Genomic DNA, 19,261 nt, shown 5'->3' on the forward strand with positions numbered 1-19,261 from the left:
AGCTTTTTGGGATTCATGCACGAAGACTCCCAAATCCCTCTGTGCTGCAGCTTTCTGCTGTCTTTCTCCATTTAATATTCAGCTCCTCTGTTCTTCCTGCCAGAGTGCATAACCTCACATTTTCCCACATTATACTCTATCTGCCAAGTTTTTTGCCCACTCTCTTAACCTGTCTATATCCCTCTGTAGACTCCTTGTGTCATCTTCACCGCTTGCCTTCCCAACTATTTTTGTGTCATTCACAAACCTGGTGATAGTACATTCACTTACCTCATCCAAGTCATTAATATATATTGTAAATAATTGAGGCCCCAGTACTGATACCTGTGGCACTCCACTAGGTACAGGTTGCCATCCTAAAAATGCCCCCCTTATTCTGACTCTCTGCCTTCTATTAGTTAGCCAATCCTCCATCCATGCTAATATACTACCCCCAACACCATGGGCTCTTATCTTATTAAGTAGCCTTATGTGCGGTACCTTATCGAACGCCTTTTGGAAATCCAAATATATTACATCTACTGGTTCCCCTTTATCTATTCTGTTTGTTACCTCCTCAAAGAATTCTAATAAATTTGTTAGGCATGATTTCCCCTTCATGATGCCATGCTGACTCTGCTTGATTAGATTATGTATTTCTAAATGCTCTGCTATTACATCTTTTATAACAGACTCCAACATTTTCCCAATGACAGATGTTAAGCTAACTGACCTATAGTTACCTGTTTTTTGTCTCCCTCCATTTTTGAATAAGGGCGTCACATTGGACGTTCTCTAATCCTCCGGTACTTTTCCAGAATCTAAGGATTCTTAGATGATTACTACCAGTGCACCCACTATCTCTGTAGCTAATTCCTTTCATATCCTAGGATGCAACCATTAGATCCAGGAAACTTATCGGCTTTTAGCCCTATTAGTTTCCCTAGTACTTTTTCCACTAGTGATAGTTATTGTATTTATTTCCTCCCAACCTCCCCACCCTTTTGCCCCTTGATTATTTAGTATTTTTGGAATGCTATTAGTGTCTCCTACCATGAAAATTGATGCAAAGTATTTATTCAACTCCTCTGCCATTTCCTGGTTTCCCATCATTATTTCCCCAGCCTCATTCTCTAAGGGGCCTATGTTCACTTTGGCCTTTCTCTTCCTTTTTGTATGTTTAAAGAAGCTCATACTGTCCCATTTTTATATAACTTGTTAGTTTACCCTCAAAATTTATTTTCTCCCTCTTTATTATTTTTTAGTAATCTTTTGTTGGTTTTTAAAACTTTCCCAATCCTCTGGCCTACCACTAATCTTTGCCATATGGTTTGTTTTTTCTTTCAATTTGATACTGTCCTTAACTTCCTTGGTTAACCATGGTTGGTTTATCCCCTTCTAGAATCCTTCTTCCTCACTGGGAAATATCTTTGTTGTGAGTCATGAACAATTTTCTTAAACATCTGCCATTGTTCATCAACCGTCCTTTCCGCTAAGCTCCTTTCCCAATCCACTCCAGCCAACTCTGCCTTCATTCCATTGTCATTACATTTATTTAAGTTTAGCACAGTTGTTTCCAACCCAAGCTTCTCACTCTCAAATTGAATGCTAAATTCTACTATATTATGGTCACTGTTTCCTAGGGAATCCATTACTCTGAGATCATTTATTAAATCTGCCTCATTACACATTACCAGATCCAAAATAGCCCAATTCCTGGTTGGATCCACAACATATTGTTCTAGGAAATTGTCCCGAATACACTATGAATTCTTGCTCATGTCTACCTCTGCCAATTTGAATTTCCCAATCTACAGGAAGACTAAAGTCACCCATGATTAATTTAATGTAGTTTTTTACATGCCCTCATTATCTCCTGATTTATTCTCTGTCCTACAGCATAGCTACTGTCAGCGGGCCTATAGACTACTCCCATCAATGCCTCCTTCCCTCTGTTATTTCTTACTTCCACTCATATTGATTCCAATCCAAGATCCTTTCTTGATATTGTATTTCTTCCATCTTGTACTAACAACGCTACCCCACCACCCTTTCCTTCCTGCCTGTCCTTTTGAAAAGTCACATACCCCTGAATATTTAGTTTCCAGCTTTGACCTCCTTGTATCCATGTCTCAGTAATGGCTATAAGATCATACCCATTATTTGTGCAGTTAATTCATTTATTTTTATCCTGAATATTATGTGCATTTAAGTAAAAGGCCACTAATTTTGCCTTTTTACCATATTTTCCCCCTTTGACCCTATTTGCTACAGTTTTTTTCATTTTTGTACACACTATCTCTTCCTATCACAGTCTGGGTATCATTACCCAAGTATCTGCCCTGCAAGGCTCCCATTTCCAGAAACCTCCCCCCCACCCCCAATATTTAGTTTAAAGCCCTCTCTAGTTATTCGTTTCGCCAGGACACTGGTCCCAGCATGGTTCAAGTGAAACCCGTCCCACTGGAACAGCTCCCTTCTACCTCAGTACTGGCGCCAGTGCCCCATGAACTGAAACCCATTCCTCCCACACCTATCTCTCCTTGACTTTATTTACCCTGTGCCAGTTTGCCCATGGCTCAGGTAGCAATCCTGAGGTTATTACCTTGGAGGTTCTGCTTTTTAATTTAGCTCCTGACTGTTCAAATTTTTTCAGCAGAATCTCCTTTCTCGTCCTATCAATGTCATTGGTACCAAGCATAAATGAGCCATGTTTCAAGCTCAATTGATTATCTTAAATTGGTTGTTAGTGTAGCTATTAGCGCAGTCAGCATTGTTCAGCGAGTGCTGCCCAACTGCAGAATCACATCTAACATTAGATGTTTCATTTTGGGTTTTGCAAGCGTGGGCTTCGAATCTTTCTTCTGTTGGTCATGAAAAACCTTCATGAAGAGGAAAGAAGCCACATTGTCCAGGTCGGTTTATCAAGGTACTGAGCTAAAGCAGGGTTTGGCTCAGGTGATACCAAGCTTACATTTTATTATCATGAATATTGGAGGCGAGGGAGGGGGGTGGAGAAGGAAAAAGGATTCAATGCATCGTGACAAAATCAAAGCGGGAAAGAATAAAGTTCAAGGAAGTGATTATATGAATGAGAGGGAGCATAGGTAAGGAGTGAGAACAAGTAGAAAGGAGAGTTTAGCAACCACCGATCTATTTAGATAGCAACAGCCCGATCTATGAGACACAGGCCATACCCACATTCCTCTTCGTTTCTGCGTCACCGTTATTCAGCCATGATCTGACATTGATGTTTATAACATGTAATGGCTGGTAAAATCCTCAGGTCAGGCTGCAATCACAAGCCTTCTCCTTTAGGTGCTGCTACTACTACTCCATCTCCTTATCATGTCACTCACCCATTGAGTGCATGTACAGTGTACCAGGTGAACATATGGTGTTGCAGGTGAACTTACAGTGGCTGAGTGAGTGTATGTACAGTGTGTTAACAGGATCCAAGCCGGTTGATGAAGTCAAAACCAAGGCACAGAGCTTTTCTTTACTGAGGGTATTTATTGACTTTGTTCAGTCTCAGGACTCTCCTTCCAACCCATGTCCCAGCTGCCGCTTACTTATAAAAGAGCCTTTTTGTGTGTGTGGGGTTTGTGGATTTGATCTTTTTCCTGGTGTCTCCCCTTCAGGCGTAAACCTTGCTGGGGTGGCTGGTTTTCTTGGGCAGCAGCACAGCCTGGACGTTGGGCAAGACCCCACCCTGGGCTATGGTGACCCCGCCCAGCAGCTTGTTGAGCTCCTCGTCGTTGCGGATGGCGAGCTGCAGGTGGCGGGGGATGATGCGGGTCTTCTTGTTGTCCCGGGCCGCGTTGCCGGCCAGCTCGAGGATCTCGGCCGTCAGGTACTCGAGGACGGCGGCCAGGTAGACGGGGGCTCCGGTCCTGACCCGCTCGGCATAGTGGCCCTTGCGCAGCAGCCGGTGGATGCGGCCGACGGGGAACTGGAGCCCGGCTCTGGAGGAGCGAGTCTTGGCCTTGGCGCGCCCTTTGCCTCCGGTTTTACTGCGACCGGACATTCTGTTCTCACCCTCGCTGAAGATCTGGACCAATGTTGGATCTGCCGCCTACTTATATGTGCTCAATGTACTTAATTAAACAATGCTCTTCACCTGTGTATCCTAACAATATAATTGACATACCATTAACACGGTGTACCAAGCGTATGTGCCCCTCTGACCTGTACTTCAACTCCACTTCTTTGTGGGACATCCATGAAACCCTGATCTATCGATGTCGATCTCGAAAGCTTCCATTAACCTCCTGCACCGGCAGCCTTTTGATTTGAGATCTAGATTCCCTTCTTGTGCTGTGAAGTAACTATGATTTATTTTTTTCCCCCCATTTGGTTCATTGACTCCAGTCAGTCTGGCTTTCTCTGACCGCTCTGCTCCCAATCAGGGAAAGGAGAGGAATATAACTCAGGGAAGGGGAGAGGAAAAATCTGGGATAATCTATGAATACTTTCTGACAACTTTTTTTGTTTTGGAAAGAAAGAGCAGAATTCATGTGATGGCGAGGTCTTTAAAATAACAAAAATAATTTCAGACCTTATAACTGGAGCTCAAACTGCACAGCAGAACAACAACAACTTATAGTTATATAGCATCATTAAGGTAATGAAACATCCCAAGGCACTTCACAGGAACGTTAATAAAAGAAAGGCATCACTCAGCGGTTGCTAGTCTCTCAACATTAAGTTGTAGGATTCAGGGAGCATGTTGAGATTGGCCGTTCTAAGGGGACTGGGATTCCGTAAAGGGGATCTTTCAGAGTCCTTTAGGTTCAGGTCCCTGTGCAACCAGCCTCCACTGCTGGGGCCTCAGTATAAATCCCTTATGCACTTGTGGAAAGATACAAACAATACTGCACATTACCGAGGAGTGTCCCCTCTACAGACTAAGTGGCAGACTGATCACCTTAATCTCAGCCAATGAGGAGGCTATCACTTGGCTTCGGGGATTTGCATTCGTTAAAAATAAGTAAAACTAAAGTAAAGTATGATATGGAGCCACAAAGGGTGTAAACAATTTACTTATGATGAAGTCTTTCCTTGCACAGATTCAGCTAAAACTCTGTGCAGAGTGAGAAAGAAACACAAAGGGGAGGATTTTCCCCTCGTCAGGCCTGCACAGCGGGCGGGCCTGGGAGTGGCCATGCAATGGTCTCCTGCCCGCGATCCGGCCCCGAATGCAATTTCACGCTGGCTGGCCAATTAGTGGGCAGCCAGTGTGAAACGCGCGGTGATAACCCTCAGTGCTGCCGGGGTGGGGTCAGGGGGAGCGCGAGCACTGAAATGTGTGCAAGCGGAAGGGGAGCGCACAGTGACAGCTACCTGACAGCACACAGCTGCCTTTGGGAGCTGATGACTTTGAACCTGAAAAAATAAAGATTTTACATATGAGATAAACATGTCCCCACATGTGACTCAGTCACAGTTGAGTGGGCAGCGAAATATCCAACTTAATTAGTTACTTAGGGGCCTCAATATGCCTCTTAACTGTCGGCTGGTGCGCTGCCACCTCTCGTGCACGCCCGGCGACCGAAAGATCGAAAGATTGCTCAATGACGTTGGGATGCTCGCTTAACATCATCACGCACTATTTCACTCCTGTTCAGGTTGGGTGCGCGCCCGCCCGTGCAATATAAAACTCGGCCCTATGGTATTACTGAGTGACTGATGAAGGGAAAGGTGGTGCCTTGCTCCTGAGGCTTAGCTGCATGGCCATATCTAAGATGTCCATCTCTTTCCAACAAGACTTGACAGAGTAGCCTATGGTCATTTAGTTACCCAGCAAACAGAGAGGAACTAAGTGGAGTGGTCTGAGGAGCTTGGGGAGCAGAGTGGTCAGACAGAGCCAGACTGACTGAGTCAATGAACCGAAGAGAGCAGAAAAAAATCGCAGTAACTTCACAGCCCAAGATGTCACACGGGGATAAATCTACAGGTAAACATTTAATTTAATTGACGTAAAGTGAAGTAGTAAGTCAACTAGTATAAAAACTAAAAGCAAGCCAACTTGATAAAATGCATAAACTTTTACTTACCATATTCTATATGTTGTCTATTGGATAATTCATCATATAATTATGATCAGTGCTAAATTAATTAACCATATCTACAGAAATAGTTATTAAATAAAGTGGGATAGTAATGTTAAAAAGTCCTAATTTTCCAGGAAATTAAAATCTAAGGTATATCGATGATCAACGTTAAGTAAAACATTTAAGTTAACTCCCTATAAAATAAAGTGACATTAGCGCAAGGGAACGAGCTAACTAGCTGATGAGTGTTTATTTAAGTCTTAAGTTTATTTCTTAATTTAGTTAATAATCTGATAAATAGAGGTATATCAGGGCACCTCGGTCCTATGGAATGCACATCCTGTTCCATGTGGGAACTCCAGGTCACAAGGTGAAGGACAACTGCATTTGTGGGAAGATCCTACATTTGTAGCAAATAACAGCTACATCTGTTCTAGTGATGTTGGTTCAGTGATAAATATTGGCCAGGACACTGTGGAGAACACCGAAATAATGAATAGAATCTTTTACAGCCACTTCAACAAAGCCTCAGTTTGACATCTCAACTGAAAGACAAGACCTCTGATAGTAGAACACTCCCTCAGTACCACACTGGGAGGATCAGCCCGGACTTTGCACTTGAATGTTTGGAGTAGATTCTTGGACCTACAAATCTTTTGACATAGAGGCAAGAGTGTTAACCACTGAGCCACCGCCGACACTTAAGGGTAGCTTTGTGAAGCACACTCTTCCATGACTCATCAGTGAAGATGGCCGACACTTGTAGAATCATGCATGAAGAATAGCAACACATAATAGTTTCTGTGGGATCTGCCTCTAGTTATTTGCCGTTCTCCCTGTGGTCTAAAGCATTTGGTGGCCTTGACTGTTGCAGGGATCTGGCAAATATCACTGATCCTGAGGAACATTTCTGAGGGAAATTAAGGAGCTGAAAAGTTTCAGACTGCAATTCGGGGCAGCCCAGGATCAGATACCAGTGAGATCATAACCGAGAGATCAGCAAACCTCTTGTTCTTGAATTCTCAGGTCCTGCCCATCTCACATCGACGCAAGCCTCCGACTTGGCATCAACATAAAGGCAACAGCAGAACCATCAGCTGAGGGTATGGGCAGATGTGGCAGCAGCTGGCAGACATTGACACCCGTGAACCAGTCAGTAAAGTGGCCTGACAGATGCAACACACATCTGCCGATGTATACGCAGCATTTTCTTTCATGCTCTGACGCTGGGCTGGTAAATCATTCTCCATCTGACAACTAAGTGGAACAAATTTAACACAGGGTGCAGGATTTTTCTCTGGAAGAATTATTTTTTTTTCACAAATGTGCACCGTGCGATGTAACCCTGTCATGCAACCTGGAAAAGCCCTGTGTTCAATCACTGATCTCTGTTGACTTTGTTGATCCCAAAACAGTGGCTGTGGTGACAGTAACAGCTCAAAGCCACAACATTTTCATCAGGATCGAGACTGAGATTGGCCAGAAGGAACTACCTGAATGTGACAGTGACGATGGAGCCAACAGCAATCCCCAATCCATGGTTTGAATGGAAGAAGGATCTTAGTTAGCTTGGTTAGGTTAAAGGACAAGAGGCCGAACGTTGATGAATGCAATATACTACACAGAGTGCAGAATTGGAGGAGCGCAGGGATCTCAGAGGGTTGGAGGGCTAGAGGAGATTACAGAGAGGGAGGGGGTGAGGCCATAGAGGAATTTGAAAACAAGGGTGAGAATTCTAAAAATCAAGGCAGTCTGGACCGCAATGTCCATTGTGACAGGTTTCCTAAACCCCTTATAGGATCAAAGCAAGAAGGTAGAACTAACCACACAAGCTACAAAAAAGAACAATTGGCCAGCTATGAGCTTGTCCCTAACCCCCCTCCTCTTCGCCATTAAAAGCTGACCCTTTGCCAGCGCAGGGCAGTGAACCCACTGATAGGTGCAGTCCTAACCAGCTGGTACTCTGCAAGTAACACACCAACAGATTCCGTTTACTCATAGTTCAAACGTTCAACCGTCTCTGCCTGACAAAGAATCGAGAACCCAATAATTTAAAGGGAAGGTGAACAGTGAAACAGTTCAGTTGGATATCATCATGCACCCCTGGACAGACAGAGACAGAGAGAGAGAGAGAACCCACAGCGCCTGAGGATACAGGGCAATCCTGGATTAAATTCTTCAATCTGCAATTAGATTCCACTTGCACCTCGGGGGTTGTGAGAGCTTACTCAATATTTAATGAGAGCACAGTTCCTGGCGAAAGGGAAAGGTCACGTAGCTTGAAAACAAGCTGCTTGAAATCGAGGCCTCTTACTGAGTTAATATTGTGACAAATAAACCAATATCGAAACCTTTCCACATCCCCTACCCCCATAAGCATACAAACACACTCATTCACAGTCAAAAACTCATGCATGTGCGCACACACACAGTCACACACACACACACACACACACACACACACACACACACACACACACAAACACACACACACAAACACATGCACACTCAAAGGCCAAATCCCAGCCAAAGTCATTGTCACAAACTTAGATTTAAATGCACTCACAGTCATCACCTCATACACACCCACAGTCGCCGTCACAATCACTCACACATGCAATCAATCACAAGTGCTCACACAAGCTCAAAGTCACAAATACACACACTCATACATATCCAGTCTGGCTAGAACACTTCAAAACCACAAACTGTACAGGAAAGGAGTGTAAAGATCAATTTGCTTCTGAATGAGAAGGTGATGCTGGTCCACTCATGCTGGTCTGGGTAAGATCTTACTCCTGTTGGTAAATATTATTTTCTTTTTAAAGTTCCTGCTTTGGCCCTGTTAAGGGATCCAGTGTTTTAAGTAATCAATGTAGAGACCAGAAATGAAATGTCATTGATAAGGCCAGTTCAGTTCTCCCCTCCCAGAGCACTGGTAACTCAATAGTGCACCAAATCAAAGAGCTCGACTTAATGCTTTTTGCAAGCGGAGGCACCCAAATTCTTTCAAATATCGATAGACAATTTTTAATTCCTTCCCTTGCTTCACCTTTATCAGAACACAAAAGCAATGCCTCACCTCATCTCTGCAACCTGTCAGTGGTGAGCTTTCATGGGAATAATTAAAAACCACTAGACATCTAGGTGAAAAATATTTATTGTCTGGCTTTCTCCTCCAAAGTAACTGCCTCCATTTGTTTTCATCGGCCCCAGATTCCTCCCTTTCTCCACTGAAGATGCTGATTGCTCATTGGACTGAGGCTCCACAGCCACCTCCAGCCATCTTAAACAGGCCTTCAACTGTGTACACAATGCAGGGCCAGCTTCAGGGCTCCATATAGCCTCAATGGGCCTGTGATGAATCGAGTCCAAGTCAAGGAAAAAAATATTTTATACTGAATAAAGAGTAATCACTTCTATAATTCAGGAAACACAGCAGCTAATGTGTGCATTGCAAGCTCCCACAAACAGCAATGTGAAAGCAATCGATAACCCCTTTTAGCAATGTTGGTTAAGAGGCAAATATTGGGTCAGGAAACTGGGGAGAACACCCTTGCTCCAATTTGCTTCTTCAAACAGTGGCCATGGGATCTTTTATGCTCGCCTGAGGGGGCAGATAGGCTTTGGTTTAATAGACAGTACCTCCAACAGTGCTGCACTCCATCAGTACAACACTGGGATTGTTAACATGGATTAGGGCAGGCGATGGTATAGTGTTGTCACTGGACTAGTAATCCAAACACCCAGGGTAATGCTTTAGGGACCTGGGTTCAAATCCCACCATGGCAGATGGTGGAATTTGAATTCAATAAAAAATCCGGAATTATAAGTCTAATAATGACCATGAAACCATTGTCGATTGTTGTGCTAATGACCTTTGGGGAAGGCAATCTGCTGTCCTTACCTGGTCGGGCCTACAGGCAATGTGATTGACTCTTAAATGCCCCTGAACAAGGACAATTAGGGATGGGCAATAAATGCTGGCATAGCCAGTGACACCCACATCCCCAAGAATGAATTTTTTTAAAAATTGAGTTCAAGTCTCTGGAGTTGGATTTGAACTCATGACCTGCTTGTTCAGGGATAAGAGTGCTGCCAATTGAGTTATGGCTGACATCACAGTTAGCCAGCAGGAGTGAGAATCGTTGGCTGATTTGTTAAATCCTTTCTGACAGAGACCAGTTATTGGGCTCCAACTGAAATTTGGCTAAGCCCAGACTGAGATCGAAGCTGGGAACATCTTGTCTGTTTTGATCTCCACATTTCAGAAAGGATGCGCTTGCATTGGAGGTGGTACACTGAAGAATCACTAAACTGGTCCCTGGGATGGGGCGCGGGGGTTGTCCTATGATGAGAGGATGATTAAATTGGGCTTATATTCTCTGGAGTTTAGAAGAATGAAAGGCAATCTCATTGAATTCTACAAGATTCTGAAGGGGTTTGATAGGTTGGACACAAAGATTGTTTCCGCTGGTCGGGGAATCTAAAATGCAGGGGCACAGACTCAGGATAAGGGCCGATCATTAAGGACTTAGATTACTTCATTCAAAGGGCTGTGAATCTTTGATATTCTCTACCTCGGAGGGTTATGGATGCTCCATCGTTGTTGAATACATTTAAGGCTGGGATAGACAGATTTTTGGTCTCTCAGGGAATCCCAAGATCAGCCATGATTGTACTGAATGGTGGAGCAGGCTCAATGGGCCGTGTGGTCTACTCCTGCTCTTATTTCTTATGTTCTTGTGTCCACATTGCTCCATTCATTCAGAAGCCTTCAAAGTCCTCCCGTCCTGAGACTTAACTCCATCCTGCTGCCTCGATTTGTTTGGGATTATACTGTCCTTGGATTGTGCTACCAAGCACAGGTCACACATTTATTTTTCCTCATAAAGAATTCAATCAGAAAAATCAATGAACTGCACAGAACCAATAAACCAAGTAAATGAAAAGTGACCTTTCTGGAGAGATGGTGTGTGATTGGTGTTAACAGAGTCATCGCTCGCCTGTTCAATGTACTGGCCTCGTCATAGTAACTGCTTCAAGCTCAGAACAGCTTTGGAATTAGGGGTGGCAAGGTGTTGGTGCTGTGGGTTAGATACTGGACCTTTGGGACCCAGCATCAGATTGACAGGATGAAAGTCTCTCCTGTCAGCCAGCCGCGAGGGTTTGTCAGCCTTGATAACACAACGCCCTGGAAGGATTGAAACACAAGGGTGAGAATTTTACATTTCTGACATTCAGGGAGTTGCTGCCAATGTAAGTAAGTGAGCATAGAGGATGATGGGTGAACAGGATTTGGTGCAAGATAGGCAACATATTTTTAGATGACACAAATTTATGCAGGGTGAAAGGTGGGAGACTGGTTACGACGCTGGGATAGATACGCGGTGCTGTTGCCTGGAGTGACAATGAGATGGATGAGAGTTCCTGCTGCAAATGGAGTGAGGCTAGGGTGGAGATTACAGAATTAGAGGTAGGTGGTCTTTGTGATGGTGAAGAAATAGGATTGGAAGCTCAGCTTAGGATCAAATAGGATGCCAAGACTGCCCAGGTCACCAGTTGGGTAATGATACAGGGTTTTTGTGGCAAGGCCAAAGACAATGGCTTTACCAACATTTAACTGGAGCAAAATTTCTGCTCACCCAAGACCAGGCAAGATTTTAACTCGTTCAAAACCCATCCAGGTGCATAGAGTTAAATTCAGGTCCTGGCTGTCACACAAACAGTAAGACAACAGGGAAACAGTGAAATTTTCGAGTGAGGTGGTGGTGAGGTAGAACTGGATGTCATCAGTGTGCATGTGAAAACTACTGTCGTGTTTTTGGATGGCGTTGCCAAAGAGTGAAAAATTAAAGGGGGACCAAGGATAAACCTTGGGAAAGCATTAGAGATAAAGGTGTGGGAATGGGAAGGGAAGCCATTGCAGGTGACTCCCTGGCTTTGGCAGGATAGATAAAAGTAGACAAAAGGAGAAAGGCTTTAGAGGAAGTAGTGGCACTCTCCCCATCCCTCACACTCAACAACCCCAGTTCACACTGGGGATCTTTTGGGGGTTGACCCCATCCCTTATCCAGGCAAAAACACTTGTCTGCCATGATTTAAACTGCAGGAGAGGCAGTGGCATAGTGGAAATGTCACTGGACTAGCAATCCAGAGACCCAGGCTAATGCTCTGGGTTCAAATCTCACCACAGCAGCTGGTGGAACTTAAATTCAGTTAATACATCTGGAATTGAAAAGCTAGTCCCAGTGATGGTGACCATGGTACCATTGTCGATCGTCATAAAAACCCATCTGGTTCACTGATGCCCTTTAGGGAAGGAAATCTGATGTCCTTACTTGGTCTGGCCTACATGTGAATCCAGACTCACAGCAATGTGGTTGACTCTTAACTACCCTTTGAAATGGCCTAGCAAGGTACCCTGTTCAAGGACAATTAGGGCTGATGAAAGAATATAAACAAAGTTGATATTGCTATTCTCCTACTCGCTGTTGTTGGGAATCAAACACTGCTCGATAATGTGGGTGATGTTCTCAGCAATTCCCACTAATCCTGGGTCAATAAGGATTATTTAATCACTGAATACAAGCTGATAGGCTACTTCTTTCAACATCATGCCCGTCGCCATCTTTATTCCCTTAGTTTGGTCGTAGGGAGGTCACAATTAAAGCTGGAAAACACGAGTCACAGCTGATGGGCCTAAAGACCTTGACCTTGTGACACGTGCAGAAAATGAAGTGACTGACAAGTTAATCCGGTTTTGGTGGGATAAATGTTGGCCAGGACACTGGGAGAATTCCCTGCTTTTCAAACAGTGCCATGGGATATTCTACCACCTGCCGGAACCATTGGAACAGCCAAATGGGCCCTCAGTTTAACATCGCAAAGATGCTAGAAAAATATACAAAGACAGACAAAATCATGGATAGGACTAGGAAAGAGGCTCTGCTGAGGGAGTATGAGGAGCTAGGGGCTAAATTAAAAAGCAGGACCACAAAGGTAATAATCTCTGGATTGCTACCTGAGCCATGAGTAAATTGGCATAGGGTAAATAAGATCAGAGAGGGTTGAATGAGTGGCTCAAAGACTGGTGTGGGAGAAACAAGTTTCGATTCATGGGGCACTGGCACCAATACTGGGGACGGCCTTCACTTGAACTATGCAGGGACGAGCATATAACTAGGGCTGCAGAGAGGGCTTTAAACTAAATATGGGGAGAGAGGGGAGGGTTCACGTGAAGGGAGATTTGGAAAGTTTAAGAGAAAGAACAAGGCAATAGTGCAGGATAGCAATACATTTAATGATCAACAGAGTATGACAGGAAGGGACCAAGCACATGTGTAAACATAAGAATGCACCAACAAATATGGTCAAAGTAAAGAAACATGGTAAAAGGACAGAATTAAAAGCTCTTCATCTGAATGCACACAGCATTCATAAGAAGATGGATGAATTGATAGCACAAATAGAAATAAGTGGGTATGATATAATAGCCATTACAGAGACATGGTTGCAAAGTGATCAAGGCTGGAAACTGAATATTCAAGGATATTTTATATTTTGGAAGGATAGGAAGGGAAAGGAGGTGGGGTAGCTATGTTAATAAAGGACGAGATCAGTACAGTAGTGAGAAATTATCTTGGCTCAGAAGATCAAAATATGGGGTGGAATTTTCCGTGCCCGCTGGTGCCGAGCGTGTTTGGCGGCGTGAGCAGGCAGTATGGCAAGAAGGCCAAAGGTCGGTTTCACGACATCGTGAAACTAGTTTGCGATCGTCCGCTCTGCCGTCAATGGCGGACAATGTTTCCCGCCATCAGATGTCAGGAACATCAATGTAATACATCAGTAAATCATTATAAGCCCAGCTCACCCGAACCATCCCCACATGCTGGATCATCTGAGCACACCGACATGTTTCACAACTGTACACAAGCGACGTGCACCTGGCGAGCTGCACTTTGCTCTGACCTATTTTGTTATGATTACTTTGAGGCTGGTTTGCCCACCTTGCTTCTGGCAATGCCCATGGTTATCAGCACCAGGCTTCGCAGGCAGCACCACATCACTTTTAGAGGGCTCACAGGCAGGCCTCTACTTATGAGACCAACTATAAGGCAGGGGTGGCTTTTCAACGGCTGCGAGACTATGGCTTGCTTGGGGAAGGGGGTGAAGTGGTCTCAGGCAAGGGGAGAGGCTGCAGTGCAAGGGCTGTACTGGGGAAGGAGGTATCACAGGGTGTGTGTGGGGGCGCATGTTGATCTGTGCAAGTGGCCTCAAGAGGGTGAGGGCTGACGAGGCAGTCTCCAGAGGAGATGAGGCCAGATGGAGATGTGAGGGTGTGTGTGTGAGAGTGAGTGGTGATGTCCTTTGAGCTGGCAGTGAGTGAGATGCAAGTGGATGTGTGATGGGCTTGTGAGTGTGTGAGTTTAGAGTGATGAGATGGTTGCCTTACCCTGGCGGCACAGATGAGATCATCCATCCTCTTTCTGCACTGGATGGTGAACCTCTTCTGTGCAGCATTGGCACTGGCCAGCTCTGCCACTGTCTCCCAAGTTGGAGTGGTGAGACTGATGGGCCTTTGTTGCCAGGGTGAGGGTAGAGGACATTGCGGCAGGCTGCAACGGTGTCCAGAAGATCTCTCAGGGATGCGTCACTGAATCGGGGGGTGCACTCTTCTTGACTTTTGGGGCCATGTCTTCATCGGTGCCCTCCTGGGTTGGAAGCACTGAGAGGTGTGTGCACGGCTACATTTTAAATATGGCAGCCGGTGTGAGGAAACAGCGAGGTGATGGTGCAGCGGGTGAATCAGAGGCCGGCTGCCAGCAAAATGGCATGTTTCTCAGGAATGCGTGATTAATGAGGCAGAATTGGGATGATACGGCACAGATACCTGCCCTTTTTCCACCCGCTACCGCACCTAGTCCAAATCTGGGACAATTCCACCCATAGAATCAGTTTGGGTGGAGATAGCAAGAAATAGCAAAGGAAAGAAGTCACTGGTGGGAATAGTTTATAGGCCACCTAACAGCAGCTACACTGTAGGATAAAGTGTAACCCAAGAAATAATGGGGGCTTGTAAGAGAGGAACTGTAATAATTGTGGGTGATTTTAATCTTCATATAGATTGGACAAATCAAATTGACAAAGGTGGCCTTGGGGATGAGTTCATGTATTCGGTACAGTTTCTTAGAACAGATTATGCTGGAACAAACCAGGGAATGGTATATTTTAGACCTGGTAATGTGTAATGAGACAGGATGAATTAATGATCAAATAATAAAGGATTCTGTGGGCAAGAGTAATCATAACAAAATAGAATTTCATATTAAGTTTGAAAGTGAGAAACTTGGGTCTAAAACAAGTGCCTTAAATCTAAATAAAGGCAACCATAAAGGAATGAAGACAGGAGTTGGTTACAGTGAACTGGGAAAATAGATTAATAGGTAGATGAACAGTAGAAGACATTTAAGGAGATACCTTAAAAATCTCAACAAATATGTATAACACTAAGGAAAAAAAAGACTTTACAAGAAAGATGTACCACCCATAGCGACCTAAGGAAGTTAAGAATGGTATCAAATTGAAAGAAGAGGCATACAATGCTGCAAAGATTGGTGGTAGACCAGATGATTGGGAAAATTTCAGAAATCAGCAAAGCCTAAAAGAAAAGAGAGAAATTGGAGTATGAAAGTAAACTAGCAAAAAATATAAAAACAGTTAAGAGCTTCTACAGGTAAAAAGGAAGAGAGTAGTAAAGTAAACATAGATCCCTTAGAAGGTGAGCCTGGATAATTAATAATGTGAAACAAGGAAATGGCAGAGACTTTGAAAAAGTATTTTTTATCTGTCTTCACAGTGGAAGGCACAAAAAACATCCCGAAAATAGCACAGGACCTTAAAACAATCACAATCACAAGAGAAAAAGTACTAGGAAAACTAATAGGACTAACATCCCCTGGACTGGATGGGAATTGGCTGCAAAGATAATGGATGCATTGGTTGTAATCTTCTAAAATTCCCTAAATTCTGGAAAGGCTAACTGGCCTGTCGTTTCCTGCTTTCTACACCCCTCCTTTCTTGAATAGAGTTGTTGCATTTACGGCTTTTGAATCCACTGGGACCTTTCCAGAATTTAGGGAATTTTGGAAGATTGCAACCAATGCATCTATTATCTCTGCAGATTCTTCTTTTAAAACCCTAGGATGAAGGCCACCAGGTCCTGGGCACCTTAGTCTTTGGAAAACGCAGGAATCTGTTATTTTGGAAGTGATAGCAAGACATTTAGAAAGTCATCATACAATCAAACAGAATCAACATGGTTTTGTGAAAGGGAAATCACGTTTGACAAATTTGTTAGCGTTCCTTGGGATGTAATAAGCAGGGTGGATAAAGGGGAATCAGTAGATGTAGTGTATTTGGATTTCCAAAAGGCATTTGATAAGGTGCCACATAAAAGATAAGAGCACATGGTATTGGGAATGATGTATTAGCATGGATAGAGGATTGGCTAATCAGCAGGAAACAGATTATCAGGATAAATGGGTCATTTTCAAATTGGCAAACTGTTACTAGGGAATCGGTGCTGAGCTCTCCACTATTTACAATCTATATAATGACTCAGATAAAAGAATAGAGTATGTTGTAGCCAACTTTGCTGATGATGCAAATATAGGTAGGAAGGCAAGTTGAGAGGAGGAAAGGGTTGTAGGTAGGTTAAGTGATTTGGCAAAAATTTGGAAGATGGAGTATAATGTAGGAAAATGTGCAGTTGTTTAGTGGGAAGAATAGAAAAGCAGAATATTATTTAAAGGGAGAGGGACTGCAGAATGTTGTGGTACAGAGGGATCTTGCACATGAATGACAAAAGGTTAGCATGCAGGTGCAGCAAGTAATTAGGAAGGCAAATGGAATGTTAACTTATATTGCAAAGGGGATGGAGTATGACCATAGGGAAGTCTTGTTACAGCTGTACAGAGCATTGGTGAGACCACACCTAGAGTACTGTGTGCAGTTTTGCTCTCCTTATTTAAGGAGGAATATACTGGTATTGAAAGCAGTTCAGAGAAGATTCTCTAGGCTGATTCCTGGGATGAAGGGGTTGTCTTTTTGGGGAAAGGTTGAGCAGGTTGGGTCTATACTCACTGGAGTTTAGAAGAATGAGAGGTGATCTTATTGAAACATATAAGATTCTGAAGGAATTTGACAGGGTAAACGCTGAGAAGATGTTTCCCCTTGTGGGGGAATCTAGAACCAGGGGACACGGTTTAAAAACAAAGGGTCTCCCATTTAAGATGGAGATGAGGAGAATTTTTTTTCTCAGAGGGTCGTTAATCTCTGGAATTCTGTACCCCAGAGAGCCTGGGTCATTGAATATATTCAAGGCTGAGTTAGATGGGTTTATGATCTACAAGGGAGTTAAGGGTTATGGGGGTGGGTAGGAAAGTGGATTTGAAGCCACAATCAGATCAGCTATGATCTTACTGAATGGTGGGGCAAATTGAGGGGCTGAATGTGTTACTCCTGCTCCTATTTCTTGTGATTTTATATTCTGTAATCACATTCTACTAATCTTTTATGTTGGAATTTTTCAGAAGATAATGTGAATGTACCTTTCTCTTTGTGACTCCAAACAAGATATTGGTAGCAGTGAGCTGCATGAAGGATAAATAGATAAATTCTCACTAACCTAAACCTTTAAAATGTCAATTATTTCACATTCTCTCCATCACATTCACCAAACCAGCAAGATAATTTGATTAATACTCTCGCTGTTTCCTGCATGTTCCTTTTCCAGTGAGCGTTGGGGACTGTGATGGCTACTAGCCAGGGGCTCATGCCTGCCACTTCGGAGTTCATGCAAGATATGAATACTAGCTTGAGGTAAGAGGGATAATGTTGGCTTCAATATGAGAAACAAGCAGTTTATTGGCCAGCCAACCAACTAATTATTAATAACCAAACAAAAGTGCTGTGAGAAGTAAGTCTTTTTCCCCATCTCCTACCAGGTGGCAATGAGCCATCAGTGGAAACTTGTGGTTTTCTTAGGTACAAAAATGGGTTTTTTGGTGGTGATAAATTTGATCACCTCTCAGGATTTGGGATTTGCTGTATTTGGCCATTTAAATGCAGCTGAGATACACATTCAGAAACAATACATGGGACGCCGAGCTTGAGTTATTTATTTCAGCTGTTCATTTTAAATTACCAGTTAGCAGATAACAGGATGTATATCCTGTCGATTTCTCCCTCTCTGACTCTCACTGACTCAGCCTTTTATCTCTGACTCCCTCTCTGTCGCCAACTTCCCCTCTCACTGTCTCTGACTCCCTCCATCCCCCAACACCCCCTACCCCCCCCCCCCATCTGCTTGTTTCTCCCTCTCCCTCTCTCTCTCTGCCTACGTCTGTCTCTGTGTCTGGCTCCACACCTACCCATAAGGCTATGGTCTTTGGCCTAGATTCCCAACAGTCCCAATGCCCAGAACCAAGAAGAACTTCATCCTTATCTTCCTGGAGGCCAGCCCTCAGGATCATTAAACAAACACGGGTTGCATCTGGGAAGTACATTTTGAGTTGTGAAACAGTAGTGGGATAAGGAGGTACAATGCTCTCAGCGGTGGGGGAAATGGAAGCAATTTGAAACGATGAATCAGTAATATTTTGGATTCGGCATGCCTTTTGTGACCAATACATTAAACAGTCCTGCAACAATACGACTGACCGTTGTGCGTTTCATGTTAATAGTATCCAAGCCAGTTGGTGAAGCTGAAACCAAGATACACAGCTTTTTTTGTCGAGTTTATTGACTTGTTGTCTCACAGCTCTCCTCCCACACACCTAGTGTCCCAGCTATCCCCCATTTATATGTGCTCAATTAATACCCTTCCCCTATTTTTCTGAAGCTTAAAAATGTAATTAACATGACATTCACAAAGCTTAACAATGTCATTGACAAGACAATAACACTCTAAACACACTAGACCAGTATTCCACTCTGGCAAGTCCAATATCTACTATAATGGTAATATTGCTTTAAGTATATTCTAGGATCATTACAAATGTTACATAGGTAATCACCATGCTTAAATTCAGAGCGAGCAGATTAAAACAAAGTACATTCTGAATATAAAGGTAGACAGTAAAAGGTTAAATTGTAAGCCAACAGCTTGAAGCTCATGTGTTTGTGAAGAGTGATATTGCTTACATACAGTACAGCAGAATACTGAG

The 19,261-nt window shown here is 43.6% G+C and overlaps 1 protein-coding gene across 1 annotated transcript in view; it reads right to left on the minus strand.

The window, feature by feature from the left end:
- tmem178b (transmembrane protein 178B) overlaps positions 1-19,261 on the minus strand; it is a 574,403-nt gene that overhangs the window by 497,735 nt on the left and 57,407 nt on the right. The window lies entirely within an intron of this gene.

The sequence above is a fragment of the Carcharodon carcharias genome, chromosome 21 (assembly GCF_017639515.1).
Source record: "Carcharodon carcharias isolate sCarCar2 chromosome 21, sCarCar2.pri, whole genome shotgun sequence".
Classification (NCBI taxonomy): domain Eukaryota; kingdom Metazoa; phylum Chordata; class Chondrichthyes; order Lamniformes; family Lamnidae; genus Carcharodon; species Carcharodon carcharias.